The sequence below is a fragment of the Falco biarmicus genome, chromosome 6, assembly GCF_023638135.1.
Source record: "Falco biarmicus isolate bFalBia1 chromosome 6, bFalBia1.pri, whole genome shotgun sequence".
NCBI classification, from domain to species: Eukaryota; Metazoa; Chordata; class Aves; order Falconiformes; family Falconidae; genus Falco; species Falco biarmicus.
Window position 1 is genome coordinate 45549657 of NC_079293.1, and position 24980 is coordinate 45574636.

General features: G+C 38.3%; 1 protein-coding gene across 2 annotated transcripts in view; it reads left to right on the forward strand.

The window, feature by feature from the left end:
- The window catches only part of PLEKHG1 (pleckstrin homology and RhoGEF domain containing G1), a 136202-nt gene that overhangs the window by 54169 nt on the left and 57053 nt on the right, over positions 1-24980 (forward strand). The window contains exon 1 of one of the 2 annotated variants that reach the window (XM_056343792.1): positions 14633-14728. The exons of the other annotated variant lie outside the window; for it this stretch is intronic. The gene's annotated coding sequence lies outside the window, so the exon portion shown is untranslated. Of the gene's footprint in view, positions 1-14632; positions 14729-24980 lie in introns of those variants that run through there. 2 annotated transcript variants of the gene reach the window in all.

Sequence of the window (24980 nt, forward strand, 5' to 3'; positions counted from 1 at the left end):
TACAATGCTTAGGATTATTTGTAAATCAGGGAAAACTCGCCTCCCATCAATTTAGTATTAAACAGCACAGGCATAAACTTGATGAGATCAAATATTGCTGTGTTCCTAAAATAACTTGAAAAGCTTTATAAGAAAGGTACTATCTCATTAGTAGATTATTATACAGTGTTACACTTAGGCACATAAATAAGCCAACAGTTAGTTTTCTTTCTTGATTTCTCACAAGAAATCCACTTGGAACAGCCTATTCTGTCACTGTAATTGATGCAGATGTCAGGAATTCTTTTCTGCTGACATGGAATAAAGGCTAATCCAGGTCAGTCAGTACCTTGTAATTAATGAACATTCTTTTTTCTTTTCCCTTTTCTTTTTCTTTTTCTTTTTTTCTTTCTTTTCTTTTTTTTTTCTCTTAGGAAAAGGGAGCAATCCCTGGTTTAAAGGTTTTGAGCTGGTCCAAAGTGATTCTGAAAGTTTTCAATGAAATGCAGATTACGGAGAAAAACTATGCTAAACTACTAAATAACAGCCCTTTTTTACAGATAATATTTACATTCGGAGGGGTTTTTGTAGGGTTTCTTTTTTCTTTTTCTTTTTTTTTTTTCTTCCTTTTTTTGGCAGTTTGTGGACAAACAGTATCATATATTACTATATAATAGCCATCTCGGGGTGTTTGAAGGGTTAAGGGGAAAGAAAGATAAAAGCTACTTTGAGCTCACTTTGTTACCTTGAACTTTGGATGCTGTTGAATATAGCAGTCATCTGTGATCACAGGTATTTTAGCAGCTGCACAATTGAAAACTATACATGTTCAGATAGGAAATGATCCAGTAATTAAAGGAAACGGTACTGAACCTGATGACTTAAAGTCACTTTCATTCTTAAATCACATAGTTGTAGCTGTTTAGACTTTATCCTGTGATCTTTTCTCAGTACCTTGGCAGAGTACTTGAAAACCCTGATAATCAGATTGGCTGAGAGTTAGAAAGGAGATAAGGATTCAGTGTTCTGCCTTGATTTTTGTAGCTCTCCACTAGAGAAGTGCCTCCTGGCTTGAGAGGTGTTGCTTAGGTAGACTGGGAGGAAGATAGAGGCTGGTCTATTTCCTTTAACTAGGTGTCTACCTTTCTTTGTATATGTTGTGTTGCAAATATTAGTAACAGTGCAAGGGAAAGTTCTTGGGTGGTTTTGTGTACATGCCACTGAAATCCACACACCAAACAAAGCATAAAGAAATGGCCACAGATTTTTTTGTCTTCCGAAACCTCTCCAACTTAAAAATCTGAGCCAACTTACGGAACAAATGGGAAATATGTATTTAGTTCCTCTGTGTAATATAGTTCTTAATCTCTAATGTCCTTAATGTTTAATGTCCTGTGTAATATAGTCCTTAATTGTTTAGTGTGGGGGTTTTCCCTGGTTTTCTTTTTTCTTTTTTGTGTGTGTGTTTCCCCCGCCCCATATGAGAACCTTATAAAGCTCATTCAAAAATTAAGTGGGTTTGTCTAAAATTAAGTGGGATCTCCTAAATGTTGCACAAGAGAACTCTGTTTTCAGAAACACAAAACTCCCTACTACTTCTGTAATTTCGAATAGTTGCTTAGTTATCTATATATATGTATACACAGTATTATCTGCTTCTTCAAAGTACTCAAGTGTGGTTTTGCATGTTATGTCTCTTAACCTTGTGCATATGACTTAGTGATCAAAATAATATGTTAAAATAATGGCTCACAAATTTGCTTGTTGGCTCAGTCCTAATTATGACTTCTGTTGCTGAAAGTTCCCTTGTCATCTCTTCAGATTCTCCAGAGAGATTATTATTGCTAAAATGCCAAGATTCCTCTTTATCAATATTGGATATAGAAAACAGTACACTGTAAAACAGTCTGATGCAATAAATGTTGAAATATACAGTGATTCACTGGCTTTATTTGCCACTGTGGTAAATAAACAGATACACAGGTTTTGGTTAAAAGTTCTAAGGGCACTGCATGTAACTCTTAATTTTCTGCTTAAAACATGTCCCTTTCAGAGGACTAATGTGTTGCACTGGAAGCTGAGTAATTTAGGCTGATCAGTGGACCACCAACTTTGAGAATAACAGAAAAAAAACCCTGAAGAAACTGCATCCTGAAGCAAACACACACACAAAATATCTATTTGTTGTCTATTTTGGGTCACACTCGGTTAGCCTACAGTCAGTCAGAGTCCTTGTGGCCGGTGTTTCTGAACTCACTGACTCCTTACCCAAGGCCTAATCTGCAAAGTAATAATTGAAAACTTAGCCTTTTATCTTAACTAGCCACGAGGCGGTCAAGCGATTGGTAAGCCAGTTGAAAATGGTTTTATACGTATGCATATATAGACCCTGTTCTATTTCCAGTCTTATTTAGGTGATTTTCAAAGAGAAAACTACACAGAGAACTCTGAAGATCCTTTATGTGGAGCAAGGGAGGTTTTGCTGTGTACATCTGCTTAAGATTGGGGTCTGCTTAAAATCATGTATAGTGCTTGCATTATTACATATTGTATTCCCCTCCTCCTGTATTCAGTAACAGGCTCCAGCAGCACAGCTGGATTTTGCAGAGGTACAGTCATAGGCAAGGAGACATCTGAGCTGGTGCTGAGTCACAGCCCTGGCGCTCAGGAGGCTCACGTGCTCATTTGGGCAGGCAAACACTACTGCCTTCCTGTGTGACCTTGACACATAGCTTAATGTACCTACAGTATAATTGTGACTGGTATCACAAAATAGTCTTCTGAAGTTTATTCAGTATATTTTAAGGTACTTTGAGATCTTCATGTCAAGATATTACAGCAATACTTTGTATTTAAATGAGATCTGGTAATTGAATGTCCAGATAACTTGTGTTATGGATGACATTTCTCTGCTTACAAAAAGAAAAGAAAAAAGTTTTGGAACATCTCCTTTAAGTTGTGCTGCCGATAACAGCGATTCTAGTGTTAGCATAGAGAAAATCTAATCTTAAAGTACTGATTGCAGTAGAAATCAGCATATTTGGACTCAGTACTACGAAGTTCTTGGAATAAGACATTTAAGCAAGTGACTAACTTTAAATAAATGAACAATTCATAGATTTAGAGAGGTCGACATGCTCATGGCTAAGTGCTTGTGTTACAATTCTGACCTTGCAGGAGAAGAGCTATGATTTCATGATACAGCTAAGCAGATTTATCACTAGTACTATAAGAAGGAAGAGTCCCATTCTCTAGTCATGTATTCACCTACCTCTGCCTGCTGTGACCTGGCATGCAAACCATGATGTTTCAGGAGCAAGACCAGCAGGAAAGTAATTTTTTTTCTTGATTTTTGTTGGTTTTTTTCTTGTTTGTTTTGTTGGGTTTTTTTTGCATCTGAACTGTTTAGCCATTTACGCACCAACTTACCGTGGAGCTTTGCTGCTAATCATCCATGTTGGTTATAAATATTTTGCAGGGCAAATCATACTTGGTGCAGTGAATTTACCCAACTTTATGCAAGGTAGATGTAAAGACTGCATTCAAGATTACTTCAGCATTTAGTGAGCTGTTCTGCTTCATGCATGCTGAGGAGGTAACTGTAGCTCATTTTCCCTCCTCCATAGTGTTAACTCTGTGGTAATGAAATAGTGGAGCTTATGGACTCAAGCAATAAAATCACTGCCTCTGAAGTAAATGAGGGGCTATTTCTCTTCCAGCCAGGGCAATGCAATACTTTTAATGCCAAGCTGGGAAAGGGTGTAAATGATAGCTTTATGGAGAACAACAGGCACAGCTTGCAGAGGGAAAGTGGTGTTTTCACTGGTTCTTGGGCAAGGCTTTGAAATCTGGATCTGTTTATTTCCTTGCCTATAACACTTAGGAGAGTTAGGAACTTGCCTAAGGAACCTGATAGGAACTTGACCATGTTCTAGGCAAACCATAGGGAAGAATTTAACTTGTCATCTTAGGGGATTTTCCTCTTTTCTTTCCCTCCTCCATGGTTAGTTAGTACTTCATGATGTTTCACTCTGTCCATGACCCTTCTCTGTTCCGATCATCCCAGATCCCATTCCAAGGTAAAAAAAGAAGCTGCTGCCAATCATACCTTTATAAAGTACTAACTATCCAGTGTCATAAGACTCTTTAATGCCTACTGCTTGTATTGTTACAGGAGATGGCTGGCTGCAGCTGGAAAGAGGTAAGTTCTGACTAGGACAGAAAACTGAGGCTCGGTGGCTGGGTCTTTTTCAGGTGAAGCTTCACCCATGCTGTAACACAATGCGTTTGTCAGAATGTTGACTGTTTTGGTTGAGAGGTTATATTACAGTGATAGTTACTCTTTGATTATGGATTTACATGACATGGTTTTCATACACAAAAATAATCTCAAAAACATTTTTACAATGATGGATTCTGCAACTCTCAAGCCCTCCCAGGTCTCTTCCACTTGAATTCAAGGGAGGTAGCATCATGGTACTAGAATTCAGGAGAATCTGCTGTACTTGGAGATTACAATCCAAAACAGAAAGCATGAATCATACTGTCTTTAGCAAAAATAAATCTCAGTATCATGAGCATAAGGAAGGCAGGTATTATTTTACTGACAGATTAAACTGTCCCAATTTGGAGGTGTCAATGGGCAAATACACACAGAGGAGGAAAAAAAAAGTTTCTAGGGGTTTCCTCTGAAACTGCATCTCTAAAGGGTGCAAGAAAGGAAACCCTGCTGTTATTCTATAATATATATGTGTCATATATAGACACAAGAGTCATCTATATGTCATATACAAGAAATTACATAAAATCATGGATTTGCCTGTAAAATACGATACAAATGTGTGGTCTTTTCAGAAGTGCTACCTTTCAAACCCCTGGGACTGTATTTACCAATGATTTGGTATAATTATTTGGTTGCATTTAGGATGCAGTGCCCAGACTGGCTTATTATTTGTAAAATGATAATTAAATAAAACCTGTGGTTATGATCTGTGCTCTCCAAACCTCTATTCTGTCTGAAGCAGAACAAACAGGAGCTCTCATTTTAAGGGGTATTTCTGGTGGATTTTAATTTTTTTTAAAACTATTTGCTCAATGGTTGCTATAATCCTGTTTAAAAGTGTTCTTTTTTTGCTTACTCGAGCATGTTCTGTCTGGCTACCATTGTTTCATCCTTCATTCATAACGGAGTAACTTAATGCTGAAATCAAACAAGTTTGAGTTTCAAACCCAGACAAGGTTTTTCTGTCATTCCATTTTCATTTTACTTTGTGCAAACAGGTAGTACTTTTGTTGGCTGTTCTGTAGCTAGCAGTTGCATTAAAAGCATTTAAAGCCGATTTTCGTACAGAGTAAACATTTTGTGGTTAGAAGGACTTAATTAGCTCAGGTGCCTTTACTGCCAGTATATACCTCCTTATCTTGAAAGTAGTATCCACCAACTAATCCTTTTTTTATGTTGAGCTTTGGAATTTCCCTTGAAATGCCTTTTTGTAACCTCTCCCAGTATAAATGGGAAGTGAACAGACTGTCAGGTAAACACTGAGGTTGCAGGGAAGCAGGTTAATAATACCCATGAATATAAGTTTCTTCTCACCGGTGGCAGGTTGGATGCCTGTGATTAATCTCAGAAAGAGTGCCAGAGGTGTGCTTATTCCTATGATATGGTTTGTTACCTTTGTTGTACCATTTTACAAAGGAATCTTTTCTTGTGTTCATGCATGAGAGGACTGAATTTGTTAATCAAATGTCCAAGGCTATGTTTTCAGTGCTTAAAAGGAGGGAATTGTTAAACCACAATAGCTAATTTGCGATAGCAATCTCAATGTGAAATCCTAGTGGGCAGGTAGATTTATTCCTCTAAAGCAAGCTGAGATGACAGTGTATTCTCCAGTTCAGTATGAACAAAACAGTAGCCTATTTCCATTTTACAATGATGGAACTAACTCAACTTTACTCCCCTGACATAAAAAGGTATCGGTTTAGTTGGGTTTTGGTAAATTCTGAGCCTCATTGTGAAATGATCTTTCTGATTATGGGATTAAAGGTAATCCTAGAGAATCCTGATAAAGATGGCTCAAAAAGAAAATCTGTAAACCCATTGTATTCCATTTCTCAGGTTTCTGGTTTTACAATAGTTATGTTACTATCTATATGATTGAACTGACAACCGGTGAATTGAGAGTATCACATCATAGGAGAAGAATAAGGAGTATGGCAGTGCTTTCGCCTCTCCCATACTGAGGGAAAATGTCCAGTCTGATGCTTTAAAGGTAGTAGCGATGAGAAGTCGAGTCAGCCAGAAGTAAAGAAATACTAATTTTGGCTTAGCCAAAATGCCGTACCTGTATGGTAAAAGAGGATTGTAGGCATCATACCCACCCCACGAACTTGGGTGGTTTGCTATTTCAGATTGGATCATGGTGTATGCCTTGCTTATCAGAAGAAAATAAATTCTGATTTGGCTTGCGTCTGTTTTGTTTTTCTTCTTCAAGATACTGCAGCAGCAACAGCAGCAATATTGCTATTAGTATGTAATGGAGAAAATTGGGCTGGGCTAAGATGTTGTGTTTTCCCTGTGCAGTGGAGGATAATTGTCTCTTTTTTTTCTCTAATACTCCTTGTGTTCAGGGTCTGAAGAAAGGATTATGGGTGCCCCTGTTTGAAGAATTTGTTTGAGATTTAAGGGGGCTGCTGGGAATTGACCCTCAGGCAAGTGTCACAGCCATGGACACAGATGTTTTGACTGGAAGTGATCAGGCTCCAGCTGGCAGGACAGTGCAAGAAAAATGCTGCTTTAGACACAATAAAAGCAAGTGCTTGTGAATATGTTATTTCCTACTGTCAGTTTAACATGTAAGGGTAGTACAGAATATGCTGGCTCAGAGGCATGTAACTCAGAATTTAGGGTTGACTTGCACAGATCAAAGACAGAACTCAACCAAAAGACTAGTGCAGATCTTGAAAGATCAACTTATTACTTTTCCTATCTTTTTAGGATGTAATAATTGACAGATCTGAATGTAATGCTGATCAACAGTAAGATTTAAAAAGAATGATCCAGTTCCAGGGGAAACTCGGAAATGTAATAGTTTTCGGGACCCAGTCTCTTGTGGAATGGAGTTGGAGATCTTTGTTTTTTATCAGAGAAAGGGTCATAACCTCATCAAGCATTCCCTCCCTTCCTCATGAATCCCCAAAGGTGCAGTACTCTTAATTGCTTTTGGCAGAGAAAAACTATGAGGAAGTCAGGGTATATGTTTTATGTTACTGTCATTAGTGTGAGCTAGTTCTTAATCTTAAAATTACAAAGACATATGAGGATATATCTAATGCAGTTTCTATTTGTTTCCAATCCTCTAGGTTCTAGAAGGTAAACGGTGATAGATACATGCTTAACTTGAAGAAAATTTAAAATACTGTAAATGCTTAAAATTCATGATGAATAAAATTGCCTATTTCTTTACAAAATTGGTGAGCGTCTCTGCATGTTAGTGTGATATAATGTAATAACGACTGTACTTAACAGTCCATATACAACACAGACTATTCTTCATATATTTATACTTGCTAGATCTGTATTAAGAGTAACTTGTAAGGTGTTACTAATCAGTATAGCAACTAAACTAAAAATGCAAAGCCTAGTTTAGCATTGGGTCCTAATTTTTGTAAAAAGACTTATTCTTTGCTGTCTTGATAGTATGACTCTAAATCATATGTTTATATTCTATATCTAGACTATATTGATAGTATATGCTTAATTTAGCATTAAGTATAGTCCAACAACAATGGCGGGGACTTGGTGGTCCTGTGGCTGCTCCTCCTGTAAGCTGAGCAATGTTAAGAGAGCTGGTAGCTCTCCTGCTGTTACATTTGCACCTATGTGTTGTAACTGTGCCTGCTCAGAAATCCATAGCTAAGGTTGTCACGTGACCGTATCTGTCTTCCTCAGCCAATGCTGCCTTTAATACATTGGTCACTGGCATTTCTGTTTATTTTGGGAGATCCCTGTTGTATTATTACTCTGTAAAAATGCATACCTAAACAGAAACCAAACCCAACCAAATAACATTTATCTGTAGGATAATACAGTTCATAATAGAGCTGTGGTATTGTCGCAGTCTAGGTGAGCTGTCTAATAGTGATGGGAGAGCTTTTAATTAAAAAAAGGGAAAAGAGTGAAAGTATTGCTAGTGAATTAATGCACATACAACTTCTAAGTAAACTCATCTAGGATATGTTTAATATTAAATTGAGGAATTCTGCTTAAGAAGATAGGTGAGATTGCTCTGACCTTCATTCTTTGCTCACAAGTACAAAGTTAAGCGTGTGTGATAAAGATAAAAGTACGTATTGCCCTTTGCTGAACTGGGCCCAGTAGCAATATTTGAATGTGATGGCCAAATCCAGGGCTGTTCAAAATAAGCAAAACTTGGAACTGGGTCAGGTATTACCTGACCAAGGTTTTTTTCCTTTTTGATAGGCACAGCTGAAATTCAAACACTGCTTCCTCCACATTCTTGAGATGTATTAGAAAGGTGCATGAAATGTGTCAAATAACTAATTTTTGAACAAGTGTAATACAAAATCTCCAAATTCTTGGATGCTGATTACAATACTGAAAGGAACAAATCTGTTCCTGGTTGCACAGGAAGGAGCTGAAAACACAAACCATGCATTTACTTGTGAATTTTTGTTCAGGAAGATGTAGCTCATTTGCATAGTGCTGCCTGAGGGAGGGAGCTGGAAGATGATCAAATTAGTATTCAGTTTATTTGTGCAGAGGCTTCGAGTGTTACCACTAGGTCAAGTTTATTTTCCTTTTTTGATCAAACTTGCTGCAGAACTGAAAAGTTAAAAAGCCCTATGCTGGTGGTGAGAAACAAGCTGCCTCCTTTGCTCCTTCCCCTTTGCTGTCCTATTTCCTTTTCCTCCCATCCAACCCTAAAACTTTCAATAATTACTTTGATGATTGAAATTTTGGAAATGTTCCCAGTGGTCCAGACCTGCTAGGACTAATTAAACCCCAGAATCTGACAGTTTTCTTAATTTAATATTGAGCTTTGTAAAGCCTATCTGAAGATGTGATTTCTATTATCTCTCTAGGGGCCCTGACTCACTTCATACTTTAATACGATTTCTAGGGAGTAAACTTACTTTATCTTTAATTCATGCAGCTCTGAAGTTTAGAAAGAATTAATGAAAAACCTGCATTAATTAGTCTTTTTTCATTTGCTGTTTCCTCATTGCAAACTTCGGTCAGAACACATGAGGGACAGGTAGTTTCCTTGAAGCTTAAATGAACAGGATGCTGGCCCCCACCCATGAAGTATTTTAGTTGGGTTTGTGGCATGTATTTTAAGAAATTCAGAGGAGTACGTAGCTGGTGATGTTCATAACTGCTGAAGTTAGTTCTCTGTATTTTCCAGGAGCTTTCTTTTGAGTTTACTGTTTGGCATGCATGGAAGGATAGCCCCTGTTTGACAAACATTGATGGAACAATAAATTGTAGTTATTATGCAACTTAGTGCTTAGGTGGTACATGTTTTGCCCTCCAATACAGCTAGAACTTATCTTTTAATGCTAGGATAATTTCAAATAATATTTAGACTCTTTATGAACATTTTACTCTGGTACCAACAATATAAGCCATAGAGAACATGACCAGTGATGGTGAGCAATACAGGTATGTTAGAATATGTGGTAATTGAACATTTGGTGTGCCCTGCCCATTGAATAACTAATTTATATTTCTAGGACCTAAACTCTTGTACTCTTCAAAGTTTTAAATTCTATTTAATAGGATTAAATTCTATTTAATAGGAAGGTCAATGTTTATATCACCACATATTCAGCACATATCAGTGGCTGATTATGATGTGTGGTGCTTCACCCTTAGCTTATTGACTAACCTTATATATGTGTGAAACTGACCTAATGCAATACACATGAGTTTGTCTTTGCTAGCAAGAAGTAATATATACCCTTGGGATTTCCTTAGTTAATCTGGAACTCACTTTTATTACAGAGGTTAACTCTGTGTTCCAGACTGAGGCTCATATTTTAAGTGTTGCTTTTGTTCAAAATAGTCTTAGAAAAAAGACACTCTCTTGCTTATGTAGCTGCACGGCAGAAATGTTTTCATTCTTTACCTCTCATTTCTACTTTTTCTAAAGATTTGCAAGCTTACAGTTTTGGATTAGGAAAAGTAGTACTTTAAGTAGAATAATAACTTAAAAAAAACGAACAAACACCAAACCCAGAAAACAACTCTTTGTCCCTCCATAACCGTGTTTAAAAAAAAGAAAATCCAGTATTCCTACATACCACGGGGAAAGAAGTTAGGCTGGTATATTTTACTCTGTTTTTACTGAAGATATCTCTTCAGTGGCTTCTGTGGCTTTGGTGCTACTTGGTAACTTAAGTAACTTAACCATGTGTCTAGAAGAGAGAATAAAGAAAGAAATGCTGTATATGTAATACGTGCATTTAAGAAGTTTGAGAGGGTGGGGTTTTTTGTTTTTAAATTATTATAGGTTATATAATATCCAACTAATGAATTTCCTCTTTTGTTGGCAGAAAATAGAATTTTTCTTCCCATTTCACTTGCCAGATTATGTCAGTGTAGGTTAGTGATGCAGAGTGTGTGTGTGGTGGTGGCGACATTGCTATTTTAAGAAAGTATTTTCCATCAGTCCTTTGTGTAGTCTGTACAGGGAGTTTGAGTCCTAGCCATAGTGCAAATTAGCCAAGCAGCATTTCCCGGACAGCTTATGGAAAGCAATTCTGGAGGATTCCCAAACTTAAATAACTGAAAGATACTGCTTGATGTGCCTGCAGTTCTCTGGAACTGGAATCCAAAGCTGGCAGTGGAATAAACACACTCCCCAAGGAGGCTGAAGATGCTGCAGAGCAGCAAATGGGGAAGAAGAGTTTTCTCGAAGGATGTTCTTTTTTTTCTTTTTCTTTCTTTTTTTTTTTTTAAATAAGCAATATTCCTATTTGAGGCCTGCAGTTATGGCAGGTGTCCAGCTGTGGTATCAAAACTGCAGTTTTAAAATTGGAATGAGAGTATAGCTCTTAGCTACTTGTTAATCCTGTGCTGAACGTCTCCAAGAGAGTAACCAGTTACACAGCTTCACAAGTGCAGAAGTAATCATGGTGGAGTGAAGGACCTTACTCTGCAGACGTGTTTCTGGACAATAACATTTCTAGACTGTTTGAAGACAGCAGTAGCTAATTATCTGTTACTTGTTGGACTAGATGGGAACTATAACATATATAGAGTTATGCCTCCAGTGAAAATGAATCTGCATTTGCTGTAGGACAAGTTTCTGGGGTAAGCCTTTTCCTTTCTTTTACCTTTTCCATCTTTCTCACTTTTCCCTGCTTCCTCTAAAAGTTTTCACCAGTATTTGGTGTTCCTATAAGACCCTAAAACCAGAGAATCTTTTCTTAAAACAAACAAACAAACAAAAAAGAATGAAAAAAACCACCAAAAAACCCAAAACAACAAACAACTGGTAGTGCTGTTCTTTAAAAGTATGTATGACACTTTTTTTGGTTTGTCATTTTTGTGTCGTGGACCAGCTATGTAATGTAATACAGTAAGCACTTAATGACTGTTGAGCAATTTAAAATAGGAAGGTTATTGTGATACTTCATTTAATTTTGAAGGTAACCTTAATTTCTAAGAATGAAGTAGCAAGAAAAATGACAAATACTTATAGTCTGTATCTTCATACCAAACATTTCCTGAGGCAGGGTTTTCCTGAATTGGTCCTTGAGTCTAGCATAGCTGGGATGACCAGTCCCTTTGGCTATTGCAGCATGTTCATCTCAGTGTGCCTGTGTTCTGTCATCTCAGTGATGTACCCAAATGTCCTTAATTCACTGCTTGAGTGGCAAATATTAAATGCTGTGGGGCTGTTTTGATCATCATCATAATTGCATTTTGTGTGGGTTGACATAGCTGTACAAGAATGCAAAGCCATGTTACAACACTAAGTTTGTTATTCCTGGGTGTTTGATTTGCCATTTCTTTTTTGGGGTGTGGGGGGGTGGAAAAGGAAGATACAGATAGAAACTGCAGAGTTTGAGTGTTTCAGAAATGCTTTATGCTGAATCTTTACCGAAACTGTAGTAGTGCAAAATATCTTGTATTTTTGTGTCAGTATAATACCTTGTTCCTGTCACTGTTAATGTTTTATCTCCAGTGATTGATTTGTGGAAGTGTGTTGCACAGGGGCATGTGAAAGCTTAAGCAGTTGTTTTGTTTAGTCAAAGATCAAACAGGTTGTGATCTCAAATACGGCTCTAGTTTCATTTGGGGATTGGAAGATTTGCTCTCTCTAAAGATCTATATAGCTTTGTTAGCTATAGAAAAAAGTTATTTAGTCATTTTACTAAAACCTTTGCAGAAGCATTCTTCCTTTACCTTGCTAGCAGGCTTTCAGTGCAATACTTTAGCTTTCTGTGGTTTGAAACAAGTCACTCGTATATGCTGGCTTTGTAAGTGCTCTACAGAAGATGAACTGATGTAAAATTATACTACTTGTTGTGGGAGAAAGTGAGAAGAAAGGAAAAGGATGCTTTTGGCACCACCCGAAGGAGATGTTGCACTAACAGGAGATAAAAATTCCCAAACTGTACCTCTGAAGCCACTGAAGTTTACTGCAACTTGGTTTTGTTTGAATCGTCTGATAGGAAATAATGTCTTTCCAGAAACCAATGTGTTGTGTGTTCGTTTATGCATGCACACACGTGTGTTGTTAGATTTCATAATCCCAGTTAAATCAATGGAACTGCATGCCTGAAGCTAAGCTTTTTATTTAAATGGGAATAAAAAGAGGAAATGGTCCATCAGCCTGCCCGTCTGTCAAGTTCTTTTCTTGGGCTTTTTAATTACCCACAAGACCTTCCTAAAGGTCCTCTGTAGGTAAGGGGACAAGCATGTATTCTAGTTGAACCTGCAAAAACCAGCATCCAGTCTTAAGGACAGCTGTGCCTGATGGTTTGTGCAGGTACCTTTGTTCTCCCAGAGGTTTCCAAACACTTTGGTGCTGCATCAGAGGGTACAGCCCTCTTTCCCCCTGTAGCCTCTGGGCTGTGTACTCCCTGCCGCTCCTTGCCTCCGGCATGAACAGTCGTGCAGCTCGACAGTTTGAGCAGGAGCCTGATGCCGGTGAAAACTGAGCTCTGTGGCTGCAGATCATTACTCCTGTTGTAAGCACTGATGGGGCTTGACAGTATGTCATCCAGAGTGAGAGCAGAGAGGCAAGCTCACAGGTGGGCTTAACAGGGATTTAAAGTGACTCTGAAAGAGTGTCCTGAGAATGAACTAGTCTGAAAATTAAGAACCTAAATTTATTTTGTTGACTGTTTATAACTTAGCATTTAGTCTTGCAAGGTTTTTGACTAGTATATAAGACATAACAGTTTTATTACAGCCTACCAAAAGGAGTAAGAAAATATTTAAAGAATATTTTTAATATATTATTTTTTTGTTTTGAAAAGATTTTTCCTATGTCTTTAAAGCAGAGAGAGAAAAAAACCAGCAGATGAAAAATGCATTATATGATTGTTTCCTTCAGGGATTAATCTCTTGAATGACAAGAGCAAATATTTGGGGAGATATGTTTTGCCTGTGTATGATGTGTTTTTTCCACAATGCTTATAAATATATTTAATCATGTTTTCTAGCAATGTCAGGATACCTAGTGTATTTCCACCACCATGTTTGGATTTTGAGAATGATCTAGAGAGTACACCAGTTTTATAATCCTGAATAGCTTTTCTAATTCCTTTATTTTTATAACCTAGGGCTTTCCACTGCACTGAATACTTACTGACCTTTAATTTCATTTACTGGAGGGTGGGGAGGAAAGAGGAGAAAAGAAAGGCCTTAGGAAATCCCTTTCCCCACCCTGCCAAAGAAGGTAACTTTTGTCTAAGTCTTGTTTGGGTTTAAAGAGTGCAAGCAGAGGGAAAAATAAAAATCATTTTACATCCTTCCTAAAACCCAAATGTTGAAAGCAAAGTATCAAATATTTAGGAGCATTACAAATTTGATACAACCTCAGTAATAAATGAGTGTCAGGTGTATAAAATGTCTGTAGTCTCTACTGAACAACCTTTATTATGGTACATGATTATTTCTAATATAATCTATTTACCATTTCAATAATGCTTACTTAAACTGGGTATTTATTATAATGAATTTTGCTTTGTATTCATAATGTATATACTAAATCATGTATCTGTTAAGATGCTTTTCTTCCTACTTGGGGATCATCCAGTTCTCCCACATTGAAGTATGCAGTTGCTTACTTTTTTACTGGATTAAATCAATCCGCTCCTTTATTTCCATTTTAAATCAATACCAGACATTTGATTTAGTAATACCTCTTTGCAGTGATCCAAGGGTTGAGTTTACCAGCTACTTTTTCTACAGCTGGAGAAAATCTATTTGTTCATTTCTTAACCTTTTGACATATCTGTTTTAACAAGCCTGGCTGGTCTTGATGGAGGATTGAAGTATAGAGTAACAACTACAGAAGGAAACATCTCTGTTGTTATCTGAGTATAAACTGAGCCTAATGCAATGAGGGAGGAGTATGCTCATATAACAGATTTTTACAGACCAACCCCCACCCCCCCCTGCAAAAAAACCCTCAACAAACAACAAAAGAGAGACCCTCCTCATCCTTCATGTGATTGCCTGATGAATTTTGATGTCCTGTAATACAAGGTAAATTTTTTAAGTTTTATTCACATATCCTAGACATATGACTGTAAAATTGACTTGCAATTAGTTAAACCATTGATTCTTCACTATAAAAGCAGGCTCAATAAAGTTGAACCTATCCTTTCATCCTGTTCATGGCAGCAAGTAAGGCAAGTCTGAAAAGTCAGGACTACTGACATTTGTGTGAAGATCCTAAAATGTCCTTACCATTGTAAAAAGTAGGGAAATGTAGGAGTTTAAAGCATCCAGAGAGGAATAGGTTTACAGGATTTGCACGTTAAGTGTTTTCTGGTGGCATGCTGTCTCTGACCCCAAGCTGAGGGGCCGTCCCAACTCATTAGTGCATGTAGGTGTTGAAGAAAGAAGTAGTTTTATCTGTCTTCTAACTTGGGCTATTCTATCCATCAAACCCTTAGGTTTCGGCAACTTAACACCAATCCTACTTTTATTACATGTAGGAAGCATAGCATATTTAGCAAAACTCCTTAACCTTTTCTGTATTTTCCCAGAAAAGGTGGAGGGTTGTAGTAGTGTAGTATGACAACAGGTCAATTTTTTGTCCCTCTCTTTCAAAATAAATTGTATCATTTGGCAACAGATGATTATTATATTTTTAATGTATAGAATGCATAAATATATACATAGAGTTGAAAGAGTTGGGGGTTTTGTCTCTTTATATAATTAAAAAAAAAATGCCTCGAGTATGTTGCAGTGCTGGAGGACACCACAGGAGTTACATGTCATACACACCTGTGTGAGATGGCTTCTACACTACACTTAGGAACAGATAAAGGTCTATCCACAGCAACAAAAATATCCAGATGGGCATAATCCTGACTCGGTGGGCTCCCTAGCTGGGGCCTTTGTTGCCAGCAGGACCATGAAGCTGTGCAGGAGGAGAGCTGCCCACGCCCTAGCTGGGGAATGCTGGCAGAAGATTGGTGATGGCCACCTATCTAAATGTATTTGATGTGTGGAGCAGACAGACTTGTACCAGCAGTGTAAGGAAAGAAGCTAATCTCACACAGTGGAGCTTTCTTTTGTGCTAGCAAAGTGGATCACGGCCTCTTTAGGCTTCTGCCTGTCAAGGCTTACACCTAGCGTTCCCGATGTGGCAGACAAAGACCTATGGCAGATCTGCACTGAGCAGCATTTAAATTTTTTTGTAGGCTGTTAAAGGCAAGGACTCACAATTGTTTTCACAAGCTAAATCTCTGGCTCCAGGGCCTGTTTTCTAAAGTTACTACTCTTCCAGCTTCCCCTTGCTTGAAGCCCTGAGTGTTTAGCATTGACAAGGGGCATCAAGTCTGGAAACCCTCAGCAAAGGGCTGTTCTGAAAATTGGGGCCTAATTCCCTTGCTGTGACACGGAGCTCTACGTGAGAAGACTGTCAAAGATCCCAGACTAACTGCAGTGCTAAAATTTCATTATGTATAATCTCTGCCTTCACTGTGATGCTGTACTCCCATTTCTTAAAATTGTACTAAATGCCTTGCATTTCAAGTGGGAATTTCTGATGAGCTATACAGCTGCCATCAATCAGTATCAGTTTTCCAGGCAAGAGCACAAGTTGTGTCATCAGATAATCAGAAGAAGCACAACTGATAATTTTTTTCTTCACTGTGGGTTGTTTTTCATCTAACCAACCTCATGAGATGGACTCCAGGGTATCAGCTGAAGTATAAGTCTCCTTTTGCATCCTCTTGCATGAACTCATTTGTTCTGAGGACGGGAAAGGATAAATCATCCACACTGAGGGCTCAAGACTTACGTCCATAGAGAAAATGGGCCAAAGCCACTTAATTTTTATGGCGGGTTAGAATATAACTTCTTTTTCAGAAACTGTTTATCTAATTTTAAAGCTTTAGATGTAGATATTAATGGGATATCAACTGAACCTTTTAGGTGGCCTAGCATGTGATTGATGCGGTACATCCCCGTGAGAAAGAGCAGCTTGTCTTTTAAGTGGGTAAAAACTTACTCTCTTGGGCTACTGATACCTAGTTAGTAATGAAAAGTTGGGGTTTTTTTATAGTACTAGGATGGTTTTTCTAGTTTCTGACTTAAATACAATAAATATTTCCTTAAAACTCATACGGGAAAAGTCCATGGCTAAGCACTTTGAAAATCTGAAAATCCCGAGCTGCTTGCAATACCCCTTCTGTTCTGCTTTTGCAGGTCTGAAGATTTTTTTTTTTTTTTCTTAAAATGAATCTATTTCAGATGAGAATATGGAGTTGCCTAGGGAATTACCTTTATTTAAACTAACAGTATAAGCTCTCACTTCCCATGGCCATTCATCTTTGTAACAAAGGAATAAATGAAGGGGGCAAGTGGGAGTGCTAAGGAGAGATTCCTAGCTACATCACTATGTGCAGAGTAATATTAGAGGCTCAAAGCAGAACCACTGATATCAATGATAGGTTCCTGTATCAACTATGTTAGTTTGAAAAGAGAAAAGCAAACATAAGAGAAGGAATGTCAATACAGAGGGAAAACGGTGAGCCTCCAGTGTAACATACTCAGTGCATACTCCATAATTGTTTTCCTGTTTGCTAATGGTGATTATCAGGTCTTTTATCTTAAATACGCTTCTTGCCACCTCTGGATGTGAGAGGCAGAGTGCTGACACAGTGGGACTTGAAGTTTGAACTATCCTTTTCAGGGTATTTGGAACCTGATAACAAACCCCCTCCCTGGTCCCTCCAATAAGAAACTGGCAAATCCCTATGATATTTGTTTTGCTCACATCCCTGTATGTCAATGTTAGCATGTGGCTGTTAAGAAAATTAATAAATGGGAGACAACAACTCAAAACTCTATAGATTGGCAGTGGTGACTGGTTAAGTGTTGAGTGTGTGGGACTTCTGTTCTAGCTTTCCTAGGCTTTTATCCTCCCACATTACGCCCCAGGCAGTATTCTTCCAAGATAGAGCTATTGATAGATGCAGAAGTATTAACAACAAATTATCTGCAGCATCGGGACTTTCTCTTTAATATTCTTCTGACACAGGAAATCCTTCCTCCCCTAGGCATGAATAAGTTATAAATAAAGCACATATAGACAAAACCAATATATGTTAAATGTAGTGATTATATTGGATTAGAGTTTGTTTCTCTACTTCTGGAAACACAGTTTGTGTTGATGCTGTTTGTCAAGTCCTAAAAATGGCTTTATGTTGTTGTACCTCAAAGGGCAAAGGGGAATACTGGCGCTGAAGCCCCTTCTTTTTAATTCCAGTGGATCTGTGCTGTGCTTGTGAGAGATGCTTTTATCCTTACAGCTGTGACTCCACTGTCTCTGGTAATTTTGCCATTGAAGATCTTTTACATCTGGTGAACCATTGGCAGCTTCTCTTCTTTCCACCAATGTGCATATGAACGTCACACTTTAGCCACGGAGCTCTTGGGTTTTGATGTTGCATTTTTCTGACTTGAGGTCAGGTATAGCAGTTGCCATGCGAAAGGCAGCAATATGATCACAGTCAGTTTAAATTTTCTTGCTGTGTGGTGTTCAGGCCTTCAGCAACCGATGCCTTTGTCATTGTTTTCAAAGAACTTTGTTCTAATTTCATCAGGAGGGGAATGTTTCTCCCGGATTGTTTTTCTAACTTTCAAAATATTTTGCAATGAATTTCTAATTGGCAGGGTCTGTGCATAGTTTAAAGGTTTAAAATGTTTCAAGTCCTTTAGTCTTAGATTATAAAGAACATGTATTCACTGAAAAATCACTGGAGTGGAAGTTTTAATATCTTTTGGTACTCTATTAAGTGATGCAGATCAATTGGAAAAGGCACCTGTTTTGCTCTCCTGATGCTAGTTGTGCTGGAGAGGAATATTGCCATTCTTATAGCTCATTGTACTGAAAGATAAATGCTTTTGCTTGCAGAGATAACTAATTTCATCTATGGCTGTATATAGAAATTGATGCAAAAGAAGAAAAATGATATGGAGGGGAACTGACATCCTTCTGTTTTGCTGAATAAAGTTAATGAAATTACTTGCAAGCCCTTATTCATTTTAAATATCTTACCGAATAGTTACGGCTGATCATCTGATTGCATTCTGTTACTGATCTAAATTACACAAACTTCACAAATATTTTCCCAAAATCTTTGTTAATAAACCACATCAATAGCAACAGAATTTCTATACAACTGCAAAAGTGAGGCGCTTCTTACTGAAGTTCTGCCTACATGAGTAACAAATTATAGGTAATGCCAAAGGGGGAGACTAGGAGAATGCCCAGATAAACTTCTTTTAACCTGTGTCTCTTTGTAATAAAATAATGGTAGTCAGGGTTTCCAAAGAGATGGGGATTTGAAAAGTGAGCATGCCAGCTAATAGCTGTGGTAACAGGCTGAACGTAGTGGAATAATACCGATGTAGTGGCCTCTCAGTGTGTCTCTGCGCCTCAGACCTCAATAGTGAATGCTCAGCATTGTTTGGCTGTGAAAAGTCTCAGAGCTCTTGGGATGTCGGGGCAGACTGAGGGAAACTGATTTTCAGCATGGAGCCTTCTTTTAACAGGGCTGGAAGAAGCCTAGGGGCAGTTAGCCATTCCTCCCTGCTCTTTTACTGGACCAGCTTCGTGCTTGCAGGTGGCGAGTTCCCTGCAGGGATCTTCCAGCTCAGCGGTCTACCTAAAGGAGAAGGCAAGGAAGAGAGGGGAAGGGTTTTGTTTTTTTCCCTTGCCTCTTTGTTTGATGAGTTTCATGGTTGAATGTTAAGGGAAAGCTTACCCTGGGGGAAGTTAGAAGGCTACATTTGAATTTAAGGGAAAGCATGGGCATAACAGAGGATTTGCAGCTTAATGTTCTTAATTTGATCACAGGTTTTGGAAGAAAAGTGGTTTACTGTGTGACGTTTTTTAAAAATAAACCAAGACTCTCGGTCAATCGTGAGAATGGCTCTTAAATGCTACATCATGCACTGAATTACCGTGTAAGTTCCCATGTTTAGAGGGTATGTAGTTAAACTTTTGATGTTCTCTCTAAAAACAGGAACAACAAAAGGAATTGTTTCCTAGCACGGCTTGTAGGGAAAACCCTGCAGTTCTATCACAGAGTCAATACATTCTCCCTTCCTTAGCCCCCACACTTGCTCATTTTAGACCACAGTATTTGCCTTTGTGGCCAAGTTTCTCCAAGTCTGGGCTGTGTTTTGTATTTGAGATATTGATTTGGGTCCCAGCTCTAATATTTAAATAAGCAGGGGTTTGCTACCCCTTTCTCACAGAAAACAAGCAAGCGGAAAACCCAAACAAGAGAAATGATGGGATTGAATGTCCCTGTCTGGAAGGGAGATACAGCGCGAGGTAGAAATCTGAGAAAAATTACTCCTTTAGCTGTACTAGCACTATTTAAGTAGGAGTTTAAGTTTCTGTTTTCCCCGTCTCTGATCTAAACACTGAGAAAGCCCGAGTTGTTTACTGAATACTGGCAGTTGTTTGGGCCATGGGGATGAATTTAGATGTTGTTTGTTATAGTTAACAAGCAATCTGAAAACTTGCCAGTGTAAAAGTGTTTGAAGGCTGCAAAAGAGAATTAATATGGTACTGACTGTAAAAGTCAGAAAAACGAAAGGATAGTAGGAGGCAGTTGTTATCTGATGTCTTTTCATGACTGTTTTAAATTTCTCCTACCTTGCTGTAAAACATATAGTGGTACATTTTTTTCAATGAGATTTCATGTCCTTCTCATGTTTGTATTTGTAAGGGTTTTTTCCCTCCAGATTGACAAAAAATTGCATAATAAATCCCAAGGTCAGTAGAAATCTGAAGATCTCTTTCTACTGACTTTCTTTGTTGGGTGTTATGTGTGTATAAAATTCAATTAAAATACCTCTGAATAGGAATGTTAGAGAATTTTAATACTTTTTAAGTCCATAGGATTATTTTTCTGTAACTGTTGGTAAAGAAGGCATAGGGGCTCTGCAATATATATATAGATTTAATAAAATTCCTGTCTTTCTGGTTTGAATTAAGCACATTATTGTTCTAATAAGAAGAAAGTGCAGAGAAAGGCTTATGACTCAGTCAGTCAGTTGCTGTGAATTATGCACCAAATGTTCACTGCAAGCAAGTCCAAGCCTCTAATCTGTTTGCTTCTTGCCCTGTGGCTTCTGAAGTGTGACTCTTGGCACAGTTAATCTTGAATACTGATATGTTGATAAGTGTTGCAGGCATTAACACCATCTGTACATGGGAGCAGAGGCTCCACTGCTCTGTACACTGAAACTGCAGTGATCTCAAATAATCTGAATTCCTGCTTCACTGTTTTGCATACAAAACCTCTAAGGAAAGTATTGCCTGTTGGAGACAGGAATTTTGTTTTTCTCAATGGTTTGTCTTCATGAAACGACAGCTAAAAAGTAGTAGAAAGCATTAACATGCACTGCAGAATGGCCTTAAAGCAACTCTGAAAGCATTATGAAGCTACTTCATCACAGACATGGGTCTACTGGAGTGGCTTTCACAGAGGTATGGTAAAGCTTAATGACAAGGAAGAGAGAGGAGGGGTAGAAAGGTAATCAAGGTAAACAACAGTCAGGATCATCAATAGAAAACAAAAAAATGCAGATTTAGGTTGACTGCATTTTTACAGATGTTGTGGCAGCAGTAAGACACCTTGATTTTTCTGCTGTGACCAGTTGCTTTGTTGCCATTTAGCAGTCTTAGTCTTCCTGACCTCATTTATGTAAAATACTGTACTTAAGTGTAAAAGCAATATAGTGAGAAGAGCTGTGGTATGTTGTACTCCTTTGAACTTGAACACCTGCTTGGTTTCTTTTTATTTATTTTCATTTAAAGTGCTGCAAGATTTCAAAATGCTAATTATTGTATGCTGCAAAAAATATGCCGCAATCATTTATTATGTCCTGAGTTCCTTTAACTGTTACTGAATACCTTCCTATTAGAACTGGGATTCTGAAGGAGCTGTCAGCTTACTGTTGTAATGCCAACTTGAAAATAACACCTAATGTTCCCTTTTAGCAGAGTGGGTGTAAGAAAATGCCTGATGACTTCAAATGCCAGAGCCAGTCTGTGGTGAAGCCAGACCATAAATATGTCTTAGTTCCAGCCAGGGTAGAATTTAAGGATTCTTCTCCCTAAGATGTAAACGTGAATACTGCTTTCTGCAGCTTCCATTTTTATTCAAGAGAGGAAACCCAGAAGAATTTTATTTTTTTTTTTATTGTGAATGCAAACATCTGTTAGTTTGATTATGGGGTTACTATTTCAGTTCTGTTTCAAAATTCTAGTTGCTAAACTTCCAGAGGTGTGGAGGAAGTTCCAGTAAGTGTCTCCAGTTCACAAGAAAATGGGAGAAATCATTTAGCTGGACTTAAAAAAAACATCAATTATTTAAAGCTTCTGAAACTCACTTCTATTTGGCATCTAATAAAATCAGCTATTACGGAGAGCTGGCTTTTACAAAATGTGGGTGTTTTTCAGGCAGTATTTTCACTGGAAATGTTTGGAAGCCAACAGAATGTTCAGTGGCAGAAGCAAACAATAGACTGATAAAATTAGTTTAAAAGAACTATCCTGTGCTAGTTATTGTAGTTAAGAGTTCTTGTTAATTTGGAAGAGGGGAGTTGTACTTTGTGGTCACACAATTACTTTTTTCACCGTAACTAGTAAGAATAAGTCCTAGATGTTTCCTTGTACTGAAACTGCACATCCCTCTCTAAAGTTTATTTTGCCTCATTTTACATTGTTAGCTATGAGACAGTTAACATTTTTTGATCTTAAAATCATCCCAATGTTCTTTGTGAAGCAACAGCCGTCTTATGCTGTGTTGGGGATGCCTAGCCAAGACCTCCAGTGTGCTTGTGCTGCAATGGGCTTTGAAAGGTTGTGAACTTCAGCAGTAACTTTAGCTGGGCTAGATGAAGTTGAAAACTTGCCTTAGCAGTAGGATGTTGGCATGACAGGACATTTGCTTGGAGCAGTAGACTAGTCCAAGAGAAGTAGAAACCAGATGTGATGTCCAAGCACAGTTAACAGTCATGTAGTATAGGGTGGAAAGACACTAGTAATGTGCCAGCAGCAAGGCCTGATCCTGTATGTGGGTGGAAAGGAAGAAGCCATGTGGATTTTCATTCAGGTCATGGCACTGAAGTTTGAACGTAAAAATACGAAAACATTCAAGCAGCATAATGTTGAATACTTACTGTTTACTCTTCCTCACTAAATGCCAGTATGGGCAGAAAAGTATGTGAAGGCTTTGTTTGCATTATCATCTAAGGTGTTATTCCTCCGTATACATTTATATCTGTGTGTCTTCACTGAATTCTCATTTGTTGCAATTTAGAATAGAATAAAATAGAACTGGGCCATCTTTTTTAAAAGATAAGCAAGCCTTCAGAATTCACAAGGAGATGGAAAATAATCCTTTTAAAAGGCCTATAAATGGAGCATTGGATCCATATGCTCTATTTGTGTTGCAGTACATCAGCAGCATGTGATGGCTCGTTCCTTTTGTTAGGTGTCTCTGCAGTACTGTGTATGGATTAAATAGCTACTGCATTGCAGAGAGTTATTAATACATTACATTGCACTTTCAGTGAAGATGTCAGTGTGTCCTTAAGCCTGAATGTACCCTGTGGTTGAGTTATGGGTTGAGTGGTTTGTTGGGTTTTTTTTGTTGTTTTGTTGTGGTTTTTTTTTAAATTTTGCTGAGGATAACTTATTTCTTCAGTAAATCCTTAGCCAGCTGAGAATTAATAACATTCCTAACCTCTATAAACTCCACTTATTTTTCAAGTTTAGAAAAATCGAAGCTTTGTTGCAAAGTAAAAACAGGTTGCCCTTCTCACCTCTTAACTCTGATGCATTAATAATGTGGTCTTACAGCACTGCATAAAACAGGAGGGAGCAGGAGACGGGGCAGAGAAAGGGATGCAACTCCTAAAAGATAGCGCAGATAAAAGCCGAACACAGACATGAAATGCTAGAAAATGAGAAGTGGGGTAAAAGCTTTATTTTTCTGGCACATCTGTGTAGTGTTTCATTGGTGATGCACATTAGACAGTAAAACAGAAGGCTTTTGAGTTTCTATTCTACTGCACTGACAGCTTTCAGTGCTATGCATATTTAAAGTGATGTGGGGGTGAGGTGTTGTTCCTGGGGAAATCCTCATGTATGGGGTATACTCCTGCTGTTCTGTATGTAGGGATGTAAAGGACAGCTAAGGTCAAATGCAAATGTGCAGAGATGAAAGAGCAAGGCAGAGCAGAGTAAGGACCTTGGCTCTGTTGCCCTCTCCCCCCTCCATAGTAATGCTCATGAGAGCTCACTGTGCCAGCTTAGACCAGCAGCTGAAGCTCACGCTCCATCACTGCGGCCCCTGCTTATACTTAGCTTGCTGAAGCAGACATGGGAAGGTCTTTGTCACCGGCTGCCTCTGGGTCAGTCACTGGACTTGATTTGAGCCTTCAGAGTTCAGGAGGTTTGCCATTGCTAAATGATGAAGCTGGTGGTATCATTTGTATGTCATAGGACTACACAGAAGTGACCAAGCAATGCCCTGTGACTGGTTGATGCTCTACAGGTCCACCCAGGAGTTAGTTAAAAGCTCACACAAAGGTAATAAAAGCTCTGTGGACAAGGTGGGCACAATATGTAAGGAAGCAGAGGTCTAGAGGAGTGAATCACTATCTCCTGACAGAAATGTGTGAATGTAGAGCTTAGCAAATGTGTGGTAAATTGGCCGCATTCAGGTTATTTGATTGAGTACCTGGGTGCCTCACCGTCTATGTACTGAGGATGTTGGGACCAGTGTTGGCCATTCTGGGCCTATGAGTGTGTCCAGGACAAGTCTGAATGTGTATGTATATATTTTAATTGTAAGTGTTAAAGCCTCAAAACCTAGAAGAGAATATATGTGAGAGGGCACATCTCAATCTGAGACATGGTAGCATGGCAACAGGTTGTAAACACCTGATCTTTTAGCCTGGGTAAAAGGGACTTTCACCCTGACAGCCCTGATGTTCAGATCAAAGTGTTCCACAGCTTTGCAAATGGTTTCAAGGCTGTCTTCACTTCCTTTTTTTACCTTCAGTTTCCTGCTAAAAGGTGTTGTTTAAGGATTATGCTCTTTAGGAAAACTCGGAATGAAGCCGAGGCCACATTACATACAAGGAGAGGAGGAGTGAATTTCAAGTATGATTCTAAAGATAGAGTATCTCTTTGGGGCTAGGTTTGAGCACGCAGCTGTGAGAGCACACCTGGAAAGTGGTGCCAGCAGCT